An 18,983-nucleotide genomic window follows, 5' to 3' on the forward strand; every position below is an offset into this window, starting at 1 on the left:
GCTCACCTCCGCTGCTGCTGCCACGGTGCGCGAAACAGCTGACTCGCGCGCCGCGGTGGCTCGGGGTCTCCCCCCCCCCCCCCCAGGCTCTCAAACCTGGGAGGGGGGGGGGAAGACTCCGAGTGGCCGCGGCGCGGGCGCCACTTCTCCCCCTCCCTCCCTCCTAGGCTTGAGAGCCTGGGGGGAGGAGGCAGGGCTGGGGATTTGGAGAAGGGGCGGAGTTGAGGCGGGGCCGGGGGTGGGGTAATTAAAGAACGGGGGGGGGCGGCCAAAATTGTTTTTGCTTTGGGCGGCAAAAATCCTAGAGCCGGCCCTGGGTGGGAGGATTAGAGTAGACAAGGCATCCTGTGCACTTTCCATCGTGTCATCTAATCCTACTCAGAGCACGTTTAGGCAACACGGTAATGCTAGCAGATTTCAGCACTTCATCTATACTAGAGGTCCCCATGTTGGAGCTGCAGTGGTGGTATTGCAACAATGGGAAATTGTTATGAAACAGTTAACTGTGGACAAGGCCTTAAAATGGACCCTTAGATACAAGTTACCTACTGGAAGAGTTCCCAAATGCAAATTTCACTCTATTTAGCAACAGTTCCACCCCATTATTATCATTGCACAAACTATAACTTTTCCTCTGTTTCATGGCTGCACCTACATGCTAATCTGTTTGAGTTTTGCAGCCACTCCTTACTTGCTGATAAACAGATTGTGTGGTTTCTCTGAATACCTTGTGGAGCTGTGTTGGAAAGCAATGGCACATTCTTTCTGCATTTTTCTGTCCTCTGAATGTGTGTGTTGCCCAGTGGAACAAACTTGGTTTTACACAGACGTTGGTTGATAGAAAATTAGGCTAATTTAAAAAAAAAAACACTTGTACAACTGATAAATTTTCAAAGATGCAAAAATTGTCTCTATTATCAAACTTCAGCTAGTATCAAACTACAGATGACAATATCCCATCAATCCACTTATTTGCTTTTCTTTCCAGCAGCATTGATCATACATCTTGGCTCTTCTGGTGAGATATTGAGGATGATACATGTATTATATTTTAAGGGGTTTAGAATTTAAAGTGCATGTTCAGATAACAGAAGTGAGTTTACAACATTGTCATTGGTCTTTTTAATAAAAAGCAAAGAAGATCTTAATGAGGTTATAATGTACCTTAGAGTAAAAGGTCAAAAATATCTTGTGCTACAGTCGGGTATGATTAAGAGGCAGGTGGGTTGTTCTGTTTCCAGTGGCATAAGTCTTCAGGTGCTTAAGAACATCTGAATGGCCATACTGGGACAAACCAAAGGTCCATATAGCCCAGTATCCTGTCTTCCAACAGTGGCCAATGCCAGGTGCCCTAGAGGGAATGAACAGAACAAGTAACCATCAAGTGATCCATCCCCTGTCGCCCATTCCCAGCTTCTGGCAAACAGAGGCTAGGGACACCATCCCTGCCCATCCTGGCTAATAGCCATTGATGAACCCATCCTCCACGAATTTATCTAGTTCTTTTTTTGATCCCTGTTATAGTCTTGGCCTTCACAACATCCTCTGGCAAGGAGTTCCACAGGTTGACTGTGCGTTGTGTGAAAAAATATTTCCTTTTGTTTGTTTTAAACCTGCTGCCTATTAATTTGGTGACCCCTAGTTCTTGTGTTATGAGAAGGAGTAAATAACACTTCATTATTTACTTTCTCCACACCAGTCATGATTTATCCCCCCTTAGTCGTCGCTTTTCCAAGCTGAAAAGTCCCAGTCTTACTAATCTCTCCTCATACGGAAGCCATTCCATACGCCTAATCATTTCTGTTGCCCTTTTCTGAACCTTTCCCAATTCCAATATATCTTTTTTGAGATGGGGCAACCACATCTGCACGCAGTATTCAAGATGTGGGCGTACCATGGATTTATATAGAGCCAGTATGATATTTTCTGTCGTCTTATCTATCCCTTTCTTAATGATTCCCAACGTTCTGTTTGCTTTTTTGACTGCCACTGCACATTGAGTGGATGTTTTAGGAGAACTATTCACAATGATTCCAAGATCTCTTTCTTAAGTGGTAACAGCTAATTTAGACCCCATCATTTTATATGTATAGTTGGGATTATGTTTTCCATTGTGCATTACTTTGTATTTATCAACATTGATAAAGGTTTGCTCCAGTTACTGGTTAATATCTGGGTATAAACTCTTGAAATATTAACTTGTTGATCAGTAAACTTCTAATGATATGATCGAGGTACATAGGTAACTAAATCAAACCACAATTTAAAATCAAACAAATTGTTTTCAATTCCCCTCCTGTACATCATTTTCCAGGGGCTAAGGTTCAGTGGAAGGTTATCTCTCCATGCACCAGCTCTAATGAACATTTATCTAGACGGGTTTTCTAATTTTTCCCAACTCTTAATAACTTCTATAGTAAAAATCAACATTGGGATGTATTCTCAATTGCAGCACTACCACGTGGTAGATGGAGAGTTACTGAGAATAAACAAAACGGAAGAATAAAGCTTAATTTGAAAGGAGAATAACCCATGCTATTTTGATCATGCAATTATTTTTATTTAAAGATCAAAGGCACCATCGGATTTATTTTCTTTACCATTTATGTTTGTCATTGTAGAACAATGATGAGATTTAGGTGGCAGTTGAGTATTTATAACTGTTGACCTCTCTATAAGGAGCCAAAATTATGGCCGTGATGATGTTTTAATTTTTAGCCCAATGTATAACTTTCCCGCGGCTTCCTGGAAAATCAGTATTGTGTGTGCAGCCTGTAACAATAAAATTGACACTAATGTTCATAATGTATCTTTCACTGCTCAAAGGACATGCCGCAGTGTCCTTTTGTCCTGCAGCTGCAAAATCGTGCCATGACTAAAACAATCCTATCCCACGCCCTGGGAATGTTCTTGAGCTGAAAGAGACAGCAGGGGAAAAACCACACACCATCAATCAGTTTTCACATCTTGAATTTGGGTTTGGAAAGTGCTTGTTTTAAGAAGTAAAAACAAGTCTAAATAGATTGTTGTCGTAGACATAGCTATGCTCAAACAGAGGGGTGAAAACTAAAATGATAAATAAAATATGGTTTAGAAATTCTTTAGGTAATAAATAATTGAAGAATTTCTTCTGTTGATTATTTCACAATCCGTTTCTTGCTGCTATCTTGTTAACCAGAGGTGGCTGTGGATTATTAAGCAGAAGGATGTATAAATGATGAGTCCATGTACAGGTGGGTCCACCTCCGCCAAATGACTGTAGGACCATATCTTTCGGCTGAGATTGAGCATATCACTTGCATAAGACGTTTTGGAAAGGAAGGCTGGCCTTATTGTCAAGGCATAGGACAGGACTTAGAGAACCTGGGTTGCGTTTTCAGTTCCGCTACAGGCTTCCTATGTGACCGTGGCAAGTCACATCATCAGTACATACTGCTTCAGGATGGGGATGATAATGCTTCCTTTTTACCAATCTGTCTATCTTGCTTGCTTAGATTGTAAACTGTTTAGGCCAGAGACGGTCTCTTGTGTTCGTACAGCACTTCGCATAATGGGGCTGCGAACTTGGTTAGACACTACCATAGCAAATAATAGTAATGCTGAAGATCCCCTTTGGCAGGCAACATTTCCGCTTTACTGCCAGGGACAGTTCAAGCAGCCAAGCTAACTTAGAAGAAATTGCTTTAATTCCCTTTTCTTATGGATGTCACTATTCCAGGCTTCATGATCACCCTTCTGTGATGCTGACAGGCTAGGTGCCAGCTCATTCCAAGGTCCCTTTGTCTCCACTGAACACTGACAAATACATAGCTGGAATCAGTCTGGCTCACCTGTGTGTTAATATTGTTAAAATATGCATTAGAATGATAAGGGTGTGCTTAGTGTTTAGACATTATGGAATGCTTGTGAGTTGCTGCCTGCATTAATCTCACTTATAATATCGGTATCCATATTGTAAGGTAACATTTGAGCATTTCTATTGTAAGCCTCTGTAATTGTGTAAATCACCAGACCAGTGTGAAACGCTGGTCTCCAACAGAAGGTTTTATGTCCTGCCCATCAAGGAAGGCTCCCCGATACTAGATGGATTAGTGTGGAATGTTCGAGGACTAAAGACTTTGTTGTTTACTCTTCCCCCCCCCAACACCTCCATTAAGATGAGTGATGTAAGAGATTTCCTCCCATCAGCTGAGTCTGCAGCTCAAAGCAGAAGGGGGAAGGGAATTAAAAACTCCTAATAAGGAACCATATCTTTATGTGGCTTGGACCCTGGAGGGTGTAAGCAAAAGATCTCCAGTGCTTAGACAAGGTTAGCCCTAAAGGACCTATAGAGCTCACTTATTATTGAAGTTTCTATTATTTTTTGAATTTTAAGATTGGAGCTAACTTGTAGTTATCTATGTTTACCTGCTTTGACCTTGTAAATAACTGTCATTTCCTTTTCGTATATAATAAATCTTTAGATAATTTATTATAGGATTGGCTACAAGTATTATCTTTTGGTGTGAGATCTAAAGTGCAGTTGGCATGGGGTAAATTACTGGTTCTTTGGGACTGAAGTAACCAGAATATTGCTGTGATACTTGGTGTAAGGGACCATCTATCACAAAGGTAGGCTCACCTGGGTGGCAAGATGGGTTGGTGTATCCAAGGGGACTGTCTGTGACTCCAGGTTAAGTCTGTTATAGTGCCTGAGGAGTTTACACTTGATAATTGGTTGGTGAAATCTAAGTATAGAGCTCATAACCATTTGGGATTCTCAACAGTCTGCCCTGCTTTTGGTGCTCATGCCTTGAGCCAGTGCAGGACAGCTTGACACGTTCATTGTGATTATGCTTGACTTAAATGCAATTTTATTTTTCAGGAAACAGAATACTACCCTGCCATCCCCTTGCGAGTGGGACTGGGTGCACAGCTATACCTCAAGCCCAAAACACTTGACCGGAAATAGACAGAGTGTGTCGAAAAGCAGCATTCCTCACCAGGTACTAGTTAACAGATCCATAAGGTCGGTTAGGAAAAAGTCATCAGCCTGAAATCTGTAAAATGTTATAGTTAATGCTTTATGATACGTGACAAATTATCATTATTTCCTTCAACTGTGGTTTTAAATGGATTTATTAGCCTGTACTCTTCAGGTGGTCATGCAGTGATCCAATGTAATTCTATTGGAATTACCTTATAAGTTAGGAGCAATATATACATGCATACTCTAAAGTTTGGTAGCGCATAACATAGGCTCTTTGAAGTAGAGACCTTGTCTGCAAAACATCAAGTACGTTGGTGACAAGTAAATAATGATACACTGGGTTGGATTAGTTCATCTGTTAGATGCTATTTTAGGAGCAAAACGTTAGCTAAGTACTTGTTTAGTTTCATTTGTGTTAATGTCTTCAACCAACATAAATATTTGGTGTGTGTGGAGAAAATCAATTACTTTAAAGCACACAGGGTAAAATGATTGTGAATTACTCAATTACTGAGTCATGGATAGCTTAGAATACCCAGAGAGAGTAGTGTTGTGCCACATATATTTTCTCAGAGTACATCATTAAGGTAAATGTATCTTTTAGGCATCTTAGAATGCCTAAATGCCGTGCAGCAGCGCCCCACCCCAGCTCACCTCTGCTCCACCTCCTCCCCGAGCACGTTGCCCCCACTCTAATTCTCCTCCCCTCCCAGGCTTGTGGCGCCAATCAGCTGTTTGGCACCGCAAGCCTGGGAGGGGAGGAGAATTAGAGCGGGGGCGGCGTGCTTGGGGAGGAGGCGGAGCAGAGGTGAGCTGGGGTGGGGAGCTGCCGGATGGCTCCCCGGGACATGGGGGGGTGGGGAGCTACTGCGGGGGTGCCTCAGGGTGGGGGGGGGAGAGCTGCCGCAGGGCTCCCCACCCCAGCTCACTTCTGCTACGCCCCCTCCCCGAGCACACTATCGCTGCTCCACTTCTTCCACCTCCCAGGCTTGTGGCGCCAATCAGCTGTTTGGCGCTGCAAGCCTGGGAGGGGAGGAGAATTAGAGCGGGGGCAGCGTGCTTGGGGAGGAGGCGGAGCGGAGGTGAGCTGGGGTGGGGAGCTGCTGCACGGCTCCCCGGGGGGGGGGGGAGCTGCCGCGGGGGGGCGCCTCAGGGCTGGGGGGGGGGGAGCTGCTGCTGGGATGGGGGGTGGGGGCTCAAGGTGGAAGTTTCGCCTAGGGCGTGAAACTTCCTTGCACTGGTCCTGCTGACAGTGGAGAGGTAATGGGCAGGAATGCCCTCCTTGCACTTTCCAACAGATGTGTTAAGAACATAATCCTGAAAACACCCGTGGGAAGGAAAGGCATTGTGCACTGCACATCAGGAACCAGACCCTGTTCTGTTTTAACCTGCACCCACCCGGGCAGGCAAAAAAGCAGATTCTGCTTTCCGCTGTAAAGTTCTGTCTACATTATGGAGTTTAGCCTATTGAAAATCCCCTACTGCTGCCATCAGTTCAGCTGAACTGATGGGAGTCCATTGTAGAAAAGGCTCCAATGACCAGACCCATTTTTTCTGCTGGCACACTCATGAAAATGCATCCAGCTACCGAAGCCTGATGTACGTTTGGGCTCCCAGCAGTTCAGATGAACTGGTGATCGTAAGCGAAGGGTGGTTTGTTTAATTCCCTAGTGAGGATGTAGACGAAGTCAGCGGTCTGGGGATAAAAAGGCTGAAACAACACCCCTGCTGCTGCAGAGAAGACAGTTTTATGCTGGGGGGGGTATTAACTCCAAGAGGAGGGCAGGTAATATTTCCTCATCCCCCTGTTTTGGGGGTTATGCAGGGTTAGGTGCCACTATAATTTTTACACTGTGCTTTGGAGAGGATAACAACAGGGATGTGCTGAATCAGCAGGGGTGATGTGATGAGATACAGTAGATAAGGGGGGAGAGAGAGTGATGTGAAGGTGGATTTATGCTGTCAAGGAAGGACTTAGTTAAAGAGCTGCTAAAGCCTGTTGGAACTTTTTTTTCCCCCTTAACTGATGTTTTTTTACAAGCAAAGCTTTTTTTTTTTTTATTGTATGTCATATACTTTCTGTATTTCTCTCCACTTGCCCTTGATAAATATGGTAGTCTCCATGAAAGCAGGATCTTTCTTTCCACCTGGTGTCTGCTTGTTCTGTTTGTGACTTAAACATTGATTATCGTGGAATGTTCTGTTTGTGACTTAAACATTGATTATTGTGGAAAAGATTTTTAATATTAGTGGAACTTGAGTTCATCAACTCCCATTGCCATTTCTCTCGAACTATTAAGAGACAAAGATCTTAATGTCAAACAGATGTGATTAATAATCAAGAACTGTGGAAGAGAAATGAAGAATACAGGAGATGCACAATGGAAACAAAATCATTTTTAAACACAATGTTTTCATGTCATCTATTCTAAAATAGTCCAGGGGAGTTTTGCCTGTGAAATGAGTGCTGAATAGGTCCTCTTTTTAATGAGGTTCTGCAGAGAGAAGAGCATATATTAATTGTGGCTTTAAAATTGCTCCTCTTTTTGTTCAGAATTTTTAGTAGTACAGTGCATTTAATATTGATTAATAATAATAATACTGGTCTTTTAGCTTAATCACTAGATATCAAAGCATTCTACAAAAGAGGTCAGTATCATTAATCCCATTTTAAGATGGGGAAACTGAGGCACAGAATGGTCATCTAAAAGGCCAGTGGCAGAGTCAGGAATAGATCCCAAGTCTCAGTACCAGTTCAGTGCTCTATCCAGTAGACCAGGGGTAGTCAATTATTTTTTGTCAAGGTCCAGACTCCAGAGAAGATAATTAAAAAAATAACGATGATGATGATGATGATAATGATAATAATAAGTAAATAAAAAGATTTGGGGGTCTGTTCAAAAGCATCTGGCAGTCAGGGTTTGGCCTGCGGTCTGCCCATTGTACAGTAGACTGTACTGCCTCTCCCATTTGCTACGGTTCAGAATGCTATTGCATGTATTTCAACATTATACAGTAGGTGAAAATCTATTCAGAGTAAACAGTTGCTTGGCACTGTACTTCTCTGTGCATTTCATCTCTATTTTTGCAGAGATACAGTTCTTCTTGCTTTGGGTGCTCATGATGTTTTGCATTGTATTTTAGCATAAGAAAATTCTGGGCCCACTGCTAAAAATCTTATGCAAACAAAGTAGCCAAAGACTTCTAAACTAGCACTATAAATGAATTGATAGGTTTGGTATCTTGCTCTTTAAAGTATAATGTTGTTCTTAATGTAGTGATCTCTCTGCAGTGGGTTTTTAATTTAGTCTGTCACAGTGGCTGAAATAATTTTTCACTTTGTGAACTGTAATCAAGTGCCAGTCACAATTCATCATAAAGTTTAGCACACTTTCTCACTCTAAGCTTACATTAATCTAAACTCCTTTAAAATTTTCAGTTCCGTTTGTGTTGCATCTCTACACTGAAAGAGAATAACCTGCTTTTCCCAGCAGAGTTGAAAATGTGTAGATATTTGGTGGTGGGTTTTTTGTAGTCATAGAAGCCAGACTAGGGGTAGCCACAAGTGCCCTATGTAGTTCTACAGTGACTGTTATCCCATTGAGACAACCGATTATGATGTGTGATGAACAATATCAAACATTGTACGCTGGGACCTGTAATCTCTGCATTAAAGCTGAGTACAGCTTCAGTATGCTATGTCTTGTAGCTTGTATGTTGCACCTGTTTGGGCATTCCTGCACTAGCTAATCCTCTAAGCAGTGCTGAAGGCTCATTCTACTGTATTTCCTCCACCCCTCAAATCGCTATAAAAGATATTAATGAATCCATTGCTTTCAATCATTAAGGCTAGACAAACTGTTTTATGTGTAACTTGGAATGCAGTTTGCCATCACCTTTAAAAAGCTATGATGTGGGGAAGGGGAGCTTAATAGCATGGTGGTATTAGAAAATCATTGATAGCACCTTTCATTAGAGGATCTTAAATAATATTACTGTGGTATGTGTTAGCCCCATTTTATGGATAGGGGAAACTGAGAGACACAATTGATGTGCCCAAGATTGTATAGGAATCTGTGGAAGAGCTGGGAATAGAACCCAGATCTTCTGGGCTAAGATTTTTAACACTAGATGCCTAAAATTAAGCTCCTAAATCCTTATTTAGGTGCCCGAATAAGTGGTCTAATTCTCACAAGTGCTGAATGTCCAGCTGTGACAGAATACACCCCTGTAGTCACACCCTACGCACTATTGTAATTATCTTTGTACAAAGTATGCCTTGTAAGGTATGATTTGAAAACTCATTAATTGCTGGTCAATATTGTCCTGGTAAAATGTGTGTGTCAACATAGTATATGAAGTTATAAGATCCCCCTGTATGGTGATATTAACACACGTTCCAAACCCCACAGCCCTACCCAAGCAGAAGTTGGCAAACAGGTCTGTCCTAAACAAAGGAATGTGTGCTCTGGTTAATTTACATTTAAGCAGTAAACAAAGTCATCAAGCAGGAAGGGAATACAAAGGAAGTTGAAGCAGGTGAAAAAACAAGCAGGGAATATCCTTCCACATAGACTCTTTGGCTCCTGGTTCTCAGCTGGAAATGTTTTTCAGGAGAGGGACTGAAACTATAAAGAGGAGGAACAAACACCCCTAAGCATCCTTCTCGCTCTCTGCCCTTCGCATTCACTGCACCTAAAGAGACAAATGGGGAGAAGTAATTGGATTCTGATGGAGGAATCCTGACCTAGAGAGTTTGGCCAGTAATCTGCTGGAGATGAGAAAGTTTTATTGCAACTAAGAGAGTTTCTTAAATCAATACTAGTAAGAGTTTTATCTTTTTCTTGTAACCATTTCTGACTTTTATGCATCATTACTTAAAATCTCTCTTTGTAATTAATAAACTTGTTTTGTTGTTTTATCTAATCCAGTGTGTTCAAATTGAAGTGTCTGGGTAACCTCATTTGGGGTAACAAGTTGTGTGCATATTATTCCCTTAAAGGGAATGTATTTGTACTGTCCAGGAGAGGGTTGGGCAGTGTAGGACATGTATGTTCCTGGGGAAAATCTGAGACTGGGAGTGTTTTGGGGTCACCTTGTGGTGATTTTTTTTTTTTAAGGCTGGTAAGAGCTAAAGTGTAGCTGACTGGGTGCAGCACACACAGAAACATAGCTGAGAGCGACTTACATGCTGAAGGCTGTTTGTGAGCAGCAAGGCATTGTAAAGGGCACCTCAGGTTAGAGAGTAGGGGTCACACAGCTACTCATTAGTCTAGATCCGTGGTTCCTAAACGTTAACAGCCCGCGAACCCCTGTCACTAAATTGTGAAATCTCGTGAACTCCCTCCTAAAAATGAATATTTTCAGGGATTTAAGTTTAAATTTCCTCAGTGTGATGGATGCCCCAACTGCCAGCCCCGCTCTTCCTGGGGCTCGGGCTGGGGTTCGGGCTGCTGGCTCCCCCGCTGATGGGGGCAGGGCTCGGGCTGCCAGCCCCAACTGCCCAGCCCCACTCTCCCTGGGGCTCAGGCTGCCAGCCCCCCGTGGAGCGCTGGGGTTTGGGCTGCCGGTTCCCGCGCTGACCACCAGGACTCAGGCTGTCAGCCCCAACTACCCGGCCCCGCTCTCCCTGGGGCTCGGGGTGTCTGCCCTGCAACCTGGTCCCACCTGCTGTCTCCAATATCCGGGGTCCTCTGTCCGCCATTAGTGATTTTTTTTTCTGGCAAACCCCCTGTAATGTTCTGCAAACCCCAGTTTGGGAACCACTGGTCTAGATTGTACCCTGGTATGTCACACTGGCATCTGTCACTGAAGTGTGTTCCTAGTCCCCTGATTTTACCATTATATATCACTGCCTAGTAGTCATGACATTGACATAAATATTACATGTAAAAATGTTTTCAGAAAATCCAGGAAAAAGGCACAATTCAGAAATAATAAAATACAGCCTAATTCATAACACAACAAATAACCACTTGGTTTTGATTAGTATAACCTGGGGTCGGCAACCTTTCAGGAGTGGTGTGCCGAGTCTTCATTTATTCACTCTAATTTAAGGTTTCGCGTGCCAGTCATACATTTTAACGTTTTTAGAAGGTCTCTTTCTATAAGTCTATAATATATAACTAAACTATTGTGGTATGTAAAGTAAATAAGGTTTTTAAAATGTTTAAGAAACTTCATTTAAAATTAAATTAAAATGCAGAGCCCCCCGGACCAGTGGCCAGGATCCAGGCAGTGTGAGTGCCACTGAAAATCAGCTCGCATGCCGCCTTCGGCACATGTGCCATAGATTGCCTACCCCTGGTATAACCAGTCGCCAGTCAATGGGGGATACTTGTGTGTGTGCTGATTACTACAAGATACGAATTAAAACTAATGTTAAAATATTACAGTCTGGAGTGTTCTTGCTGAAGCTGATGGCTGCACAATTCCTTCATTCACAGTAATATTTGATAATTTGCAGAAGTAATAATGGGTTTCTCATGATCATGTGCTCTAGCAAGTCATCTCTCTAAATTGTTGCTGCATAGAATGTAGATTGTTTGCCCGTGGTCAAATTCAATGTCTGCTTTGTGTATTTAAACTAGAGAGCACAATGGGAGATGTGGTTATGGAGAGAGTTGTTTGCACATTTGTCATATAGTTCAGTGATGTTTAATTCTCCCAGGAATGGGATTGATTTTAAAATATCACTCCTTGCAATGCCCCTGTGCACATGGAGTTGCAGCGGTGGCCTCTTGGATTGTGTAAGCTGTGGTTCACAGATATCACTTCTGTCCCCTCTAGAACAGACAACGAGAATGCTTTACTATTATTTTGAAATGGTAGTTCTGCTCTTGCATAACCCTATCCACTGCAGTATTCTGTGGGACAGGCAAGTGTTCCCACTTAATGATTTTCAAAGAGTTAGGTAACATTCCAGCAGGGCATGCTGCTCTGCCTCAGAATATTCTCTCTCGCAGGTCCCCAGGGCACTGAGCCCTGTGAGAGGGAGAATTAACTGTGGTGTTAGGAAGTGAGCAGGAGAAGCCCTACTTGTGCAGCTGACAGTGGCTTATGTTTTGGCTTAGGAGTGGGTGGGTGTGTTAGTTATGATACAGAATGGATCCCATTGTGGCCAGAGAGTCACTTATGGTCCTCCAGGCACTAAATTGGGGCCTTCAAGGGCAATTGTGAGGGATAGACACATTTTCTTCCTATATGTTTAAAATGTGCTCCCTGAGACATGCCCTCAGACCCTGTGGCTTTGCTTCAGCTTTGATTTATCACTATGGGGAGAAGATTGGGAGCACTGCTTGCTCCACTGCTTTCCCTGCTGCCTCCATAGCAGCTTTGTGGTGAGCCAGGAGTGATCTGCGTGGTTGCTGTCCCTTCCCTGCCATTCCAGGTCAGCACATCCCTGGCACTGCAGAAGAGGGAAGAGAATGGTAGCTGTGGCTACTCCATGGTCTGGTTACCAGCCAGGCTAAGGGAGCTAGGGAGAGCAAGGTAGGAGCTTGACTAGCTGTGCCTGAGCTTAGGAGAGCGCCTAACAAGGGATGGCTCCCCTCCCATCTGCTACCCTCCTCCACCCAGAGTAGCCCAAGAGAGGGAAAAGAAGCGACGCTGAGAGCAGCATGGGGTCTTCTCTAACTTGTGCCAGCTGCTATGGTTCCCAAGGGACCACCTGCTGGCTAGGGATAGCTGGAGCATGCTGCATTCCTGCCCTTAACAAGCCCCATGCTCTATGCCTGTTGGGGGTTCTTTACCCTCCCCTTAGCACCCCCACCCCCACCACATAAATTCCTGGCAGGGAACTTGCAGATGATTTCTCTTCTTTTTACAGTACAAAAAATGAGAGATGGGGATGATGGGCCTCCTGAAATAAGTTTGGCCCTCAGGATGAAAAGATTGGACATTGCTTCTATAAAACATTTGGCTGCAATTCTGCTTTGTTGTTCTCCAATGGAACGAGCTGAAGACAAGTGTGTGTTCTGAATTTAAGTCCTCATTACAAATCTTGCCTTTTCAGGGTGCTGCTGCATAGCAGTGCTCTCTGTGAAGGGTAGTTTAGAAAGAAAGGTCTGGAGACTAAACTAGAGAAGAATTGGGTTACAAGGCTTGGTGTACAGCAGCAGTTCTCAGCCGGGGTCCACAGCTTATTGGGGGGTCTGTGAGCCTTTTCAGGGGGTCTGCCAAGCAGGGCCACCCTGAGCCCCAGTACGCGGCGGCTGAAGCTTGGAGTCCTGAGCCCCGCCCTGTGGGGCTAAAGCCCTGACCCTCAGCACTCCCTGCTCCCCCGGACAGAAGGCCTGAGTCCCGGCTCCCTGTGGGGCAGAACCCCAGAGCTCCAGCAGAAGCTGCCCCTTGGGGCTAAAGTCCCAAGCCACCCCCCGCCCGATGGGGCAGAAGCCCCAAGTCCTCGAGACCCCCCTCAGCCCTGTGGGGCAGAAGCTCCCACCTGTAGCTGAAACCCAGAGCCCTTCCACCACCACCACCTGCAGCTTAAGCCTGGAGCCGCCCCTGCCCCTTGCAGGGCGGTGGCGTTTTTACAGTATGTTGTTGGGGGGGATTCGGAAAGAAAAAGGTTGAGAACCCCTGGTGTACAGGAAATCCTTCATTGTTTTCTCTGTAAGCATGTGCATACATCAAACAAAGTAATATGCTGTTTGCACTTTTCTAAAGTGTTATTACATCTGTACGCTCCCTGTATTACTCAGCTGTTGTCTTCTCTTCCCTTATCTCTGCATCTTATATGCACAGGCAGGCCTCTCTGTCTGGGGTAGGCATAGGGGGGAAGCAATTTTTTTGAAGCTTTAGTTCTTTGCAACCAACTCTTGCCCCATCCTCCTGGAGTTGCGTTGCTCTGGTGGTTGAATGATAGAGCTGGAGAGAGAAAATTACAGTCCCTTTTTCTGAATCAAGCAGTGTGATTTCTATCAGACTCCCTCTTTTCAAAGCTTCTGTACATTCCTTTCTAGTTTCAGCAAGTTTCTGAATATACTATCGAGAAAATATGCTCTTTCACTGCAGACCATACCAGCTTTAGCTTTGTGTTCTATAAACATTGCTGATCTACATCCTTCTCATAGGTTCGAAGGCCAGGAGGGACCATTGTGATCATCTGGTCCAATGGTTCTCAATCTTTTTGGGCTCAGGACCCTACTCAGACTGCTTTCGTCGTGACAGCTGGGCCAAACCTGAGTGGTGCAGGGACCCCAGAAGTTGCAGTCCCTGGAGCAGGGAGGTGAGCCCAGACAGCCACATGGGACAAGAGTTGCCACGCAGTGCTATAACTAGGCATGGTATGATACTGCCACCCTTACTTCTGCGCTGCTGGTGGTGGCAGCACTGCCTTCAGAGCTGGGTGGCCAGAGAGTGGAGGCTGCTGGCCGGGAGCCCAGCTCTGAAAGCAGTGCTGCTGCCAGCAGCAGGACAGAAGTAAGGGTGGCAATACTATGCTTGCTGCAGGGCTTTTATCTTCTACAATTTTTTTCATATTTTTGTCTGTCTGTCTCTCTCTTCCCCCTCCTATCCGCCCCCCTCCCCTGCTTTGCGCCCTGGGTGGCTGGCCAGCTCACCCTGCCCAGGTTATGGCCCTGCTGCCACATGACCCTTCGAAATATTCTGGCAACCCAATTTTGGGTCCCAACACATGGGTTGAGAAACCTGTGACTTCCTGTGTAACATAGGCCATAGAACTTCCCCATAATTATTTCTAACGCTAACCTTTTAGAAAAAATACAATCTTGATTTAAAAATTGTTGGTGATGGAGAATCCACCACAATCCTTGGTAAATAGTTCCAATGGCTAATTTACCTTCACTGTTAAAAGTTTGCTTTATTTCCAGTCTAAATTTGTCTAGCTTCAACTTCCAGCCATTGGATCATGTTATATCTTTATCTGCTCCATTGAGGAGCCCATTATTAAATATTTGTTCCCCATGTAGATATTTATAAACTGTAATCAAGTCACCCCTTAACCACCTTTTTGTTAAGCTAAATAGATGGAACTCCTTGAGTCTATCACTCTAAGGCATGTTTTCTAATCCTTTTAATCATTTTTCTGGCTCTTCTCTGAACCCTCTCCAATTTATTAACATCCTTCTGGAATTGTGGGCACCAGAACTGGACACGTTATTCCAGCAATGGTTGCACCAGCGGCAAATATAGAGGCAGTGCCGGTGCTAGCCAACTGGGGACCCGAAGCAGGAATATTTTGCCCCCACCCCAAATACTAATAATTAATAGGTGGCCCCTTTGAATTGCTCAGTGCTCTAAGCAGTTGTTTAGTCTGCTTATGCCTAGCGCCAGTTCTATAATAGAGGTAAAATAATCTTTCTACTCCTACTCTAGATTCCCTTGTTTGTGCATCTAAGGATTGCATTAGCTCTTTTGGCCACATCATCACGCTAAGATGTATTCAGATGTATATAACATGTATTCAGATGATTATCCATCACAATCCCAAAGTCTTTTTCAGAGTCACTGTATTCCAAGATAGAGTCCCCCCCCCCCCCCCATCCTGTAAGTATGGCCTACATTCTTTGTTCCTAGATGTATACATTTACAGTTAGCTGTATTAAAACCCATGTTTGCTCGTGCCCAGTTTACCAAGTGATCTAGATTGCTCTGTATCTGTGACTTGTCCTATTCATTATTTACCACTCTTCCAATTTTTGTGTCATCTGCAAACTTTATCAGTGAGAATTTGATGTTCCCTTTCAGGTCATTGATTGATAATGTTAAATAGTATAAGGGGCCAAGAACAGATCCTTGTGGGACCGCACAGGAAATACACCTGCTCAATAATGATTCCCCATTTACCATTACAATTTGAAACCTATCAGCTAGCTAGTTTTTAATCCATTTCATGTGTGCCATGTTAATTTTATGTTGTCTGAGTTTTTTAGTCACAATATCGTGTGATACCAAGTCAAATGGCTTAAAGACTTCCAAATATATTATGTCAACACTATTACCTTTATCGACCAAAATTGTAATCTCATAAAAAAAATACCAAGTTAGTTTGACAGGATTTATTTTCCATAAACCCAGGTTGATTTGCATTAATTACATTACCCTCTTTTAATTCTTCATTAATTGAGTCCTGTATCAGCCGCTCCATTATCTTGTCCAGGATCAATGTCAGGCTGACAGGCCTATCATTACCCAGGTCATTCCTTTTGCCCTTTAAAAAAAAAAAAAAAAAAGTACTTCAAGACTTATTGAAAATCCACATTAATGGTTCAGTGAGATCCTCAGCCAGCTCTTTTAAAATCTTGGATGCAAGTTATCTGGACCTGCTGATTTTAAAATGTCTAACTTTAGTAGCTTCTGTTTAACATCCTATTGAGATACTAGTGGAATTAACAGTGTTCTCATCAGCATGTGATGAGATTATATTATCTGTTCCCCCACCCAATGCAGAACAGAGAAGTGTTCAATAAATATTTGGAGGTTTTTTCTGTATTATTATTGGGAATTCTACCATTCCCATCTACTAATGGACCAATACCATTCTTGGGATTCTTAAAACTCCTTATTTGTCCTGTGACATAGTGCAGCGGGTGAACTGGTGAGCCTGCACTCTAATCATTCAGATGTGAATTAGTTCCCCTTGAGAAAGCTGATGGGGGTAATCAGACAATCGGGGCTGGCCAGCTAAATGGGAGAAGGAGCCAATTACCCCATCAGACCAAGGCTGATAAAGAGACAGGAAGGACATGCCAAAGAGGAGAGAGGGGATCAGGGCTAGTTGAGCTCAGCAATTTGGAGGCCTCAAGAGTGGGAGACCTCTGTTCCCCTCAGGTCTTAGGGAGAGGGCCAAAAAGCACAGTTGGTTAGGGTTACCATATTTCCACAAACAAAAAAGAGGACACTGGGGGGGGGGGAAGCCCCGCCCTAGCCCCGCCCCATCCACTCCCTCCCACTTCCCACCCCCTGACTGCTCCCCTCAGAACCCCAACCCCCCCTGCTTCTTGTCCCCTGACTGTCCCCTGCTGAGAACCCCCTACCCTAACTGCCCCCCCCCCCCAGGACCCTACCTGTTCCCTGACTGCCCTGATCCTTATCCACTCGCATGGGTGGCAGGGTTGTAGAAATTTTGGTGGTGCCCAGAACCCCCCACCCCACCTGCCTAAGGCTCTGGGAGGGGGTTTGGGTGGGGGGAGGAGGTCTGGGGTGCAGGTCCTGGGCTGGGGATTAGGGTGCAGGAGGGGTGCAGGTTCTGGGATAGAGTTTGGGTGCTGGGTGCAGGCTCCGGGCTGGGGCAGGGGGTGGGTGTGCAGGAGGGGGTGAGGGGTGCAGGCTCTGGGATGGAGTTTGGGGGTGAGAGGTGGTGCAAAGGGAGGGGGTGCAGGCTTTAGGAGGAAGTTTGAGGGCAGGAGGGGGTGTGTGGGAAGAGGGAGGGGGATTGGGAGGGAGTTTGGGGATAGGAGGGGATGCAGGGGTGAGGGCTGTGGGTCTGGGGATGAGGGGTTCATGATGCAGGAGGGGGCTCAGGGATGGAGCAGAGGATTAGGGTGTGTGGGGATGAAGGCTGGGGGGTTTGGGGGGTTGGAGAGGCTCAGGGCTAGGGTGGAAGGGCAGGGTAAGGGCAGCCTGTCTTCCCATTAGTGGATGGGGGCACTAGGACCCAGGGGCAGCAGACAGCAGTTGTCTGCATGTACTGCCGAGCCAGCAGGCAGACAGGAATGGGGGACCCACCGAGGGGGGGATGCACGGAGGGGGGGTGGCAGGTGGAGGCTGGGGACCCATCCAACACTCCCCCGCTCCCTAACTGCGCACCCCCACTCCCCTTACCATTCTGGCTCCACGTGGGTCTGTTTGTGTGTTACAGAGGACTACAGAGAGAGGGAGGGGGGAGCAGGGGAGGGCTCTGGCTGCTGGAGGCCAATGGGAGTGGGTCAATCGGCCTAGCCGCCCAATCAGCAGCCACACTCTGCATGGAAGGGAGGGAGGGAGGCGAGGGAGAAAAAAACCCGGACATTTTAACCTTGTTACCAATTCCTCCCGGACGGCTATTTAGAGACGCAAAAGCCGGACATGTCCGGGGAAATACGGACGGATGGTAACCCTACAGTTGGTGCTGTAAATAGATTGTTCACAGGGGCTGTTGTAGAAATGGTGGAGGGAAATAAATAAAATAAAAGGGTATGGTGAATGCACAACCACTGGAGTCCATACAGTTTCTGCAGGGAAGAAGGCAGGAGTGGAGCCATGCCCTGTGACAGTTCTGAATTCTGCTAGCCATAGATTTCTCCTTGCTTGCTTTTCTTATCCTTGTACTAGCCCATTCAATTTCTGAACTAATGTAAAAGTTTACATATAAAACAGCTGCCCATGAGCAAAGCATTTTGTTTTGTTCTATTTGTGTTTGTTCTGGATGGGGAGAGAAGTAACATTTTTAGATGATAAACTTTATTAGGAAGAAAAATCAAACTTTCTACACTTAAGCAGGCATAACATATCTGTGTTTGGCATGAAAACTATAATGTTGAGATCTCTGCTGTTGCAAGATATTACTTTGTGGAAAGTGGGGTAACAGTGAATTATTCAGAAATTGTCTAAAACATGTATAATAAAAGATTAGACACTATTGCAGGAATGCTATTACCCATCTAAAAGTCACTGTCTTCCCATTTAGATCTTAAATACATAATAGCTTTTTTCCCTTTTAATAAAAAGTATTAATCTTTTACTAGAAAAGGATATATCAGATGCTAGCCACTGGGGATATAAATGGGTTGCTCAAAAATGAAGTTTTACCAGATAGGGAGGTATAATGATCCAAATCAGGAAAACAGAAATCCCCAGACCAGGAATACCCTGATGTGGAAGGGGAGAGGAATAAATTTAATTACAGTCAGTGGATGCTATTTATGACTACTCAAAGTGAGCTTTGGGCAATGGGAAGGAAGTCCTGGAAACAATGAGTTTTTCAGGGAGGCAGAGATGGGGAAATGTTTTTATAGACTAGAGATGTGCCGAAACTTTTGAGTGACTTAGTCATTTAAAAAAAAACACCCAT

General features: G+C 44.6%; 1 protein-coding gene and 1 long non-coding RNA gene across 16 annotated transcripts in view; one reads left to right on the forward strand and one right to left on the reverse strand.

The window, feature by feature from the left end:
* Positions 1-18,983, forward strand: part of TJP2 (tight junction protein 2) — a 90,141-nt gene that overhangs the window by 15,802 nt on the left and 55,356 nt on the right. For 11 of the 15 annotated variants that reach the window (XM_065550463.1, XM_065550466.1, XM_065550469.1 and 8 more), the window contains one exon: positions 4,865-4,985. The gene's annotated coding sequence lies outside the window, so the exon portion shown is untranslated. Of the gene's footprint in view, positions 1-4,861; positions 5,009-9,569; positions 9,794-18,983 lie in introns of those variants that run through there. The other 4 variants (XM_065550471.1, XM_065550479.1, XM_005296740.4 and 1 more) reach the window with 4 other exon arrangements.
* On the reverse strand, positions 914-18,028 carry LOC135972426 (uncharacterized). The gene is made up of 3 exons (XR_010588877.1): positions 17,756-18,028; positions 16,034-16,142; positions 914-1,351 (listed from the first exon to the last, which is right to left on the reverse strand). It is a non-coding gene; the product is annotated as an uncharacterized LOC135972426 (long non-coding RNA).

The sequence above is a fragment of the Chrysemys picta genome, chromosome 6 (genome assembly GCF_011386835.1).
Source record: "Chrysemys picta bellii isolate R12L10 chromosome 6, ASM1138683v2, whole genome shotgun sequence".
NCBI lineage: Eukaryota > Metazoa > Chordata > Testudines > Emydidae > Chrysemys > Chrysemys picta.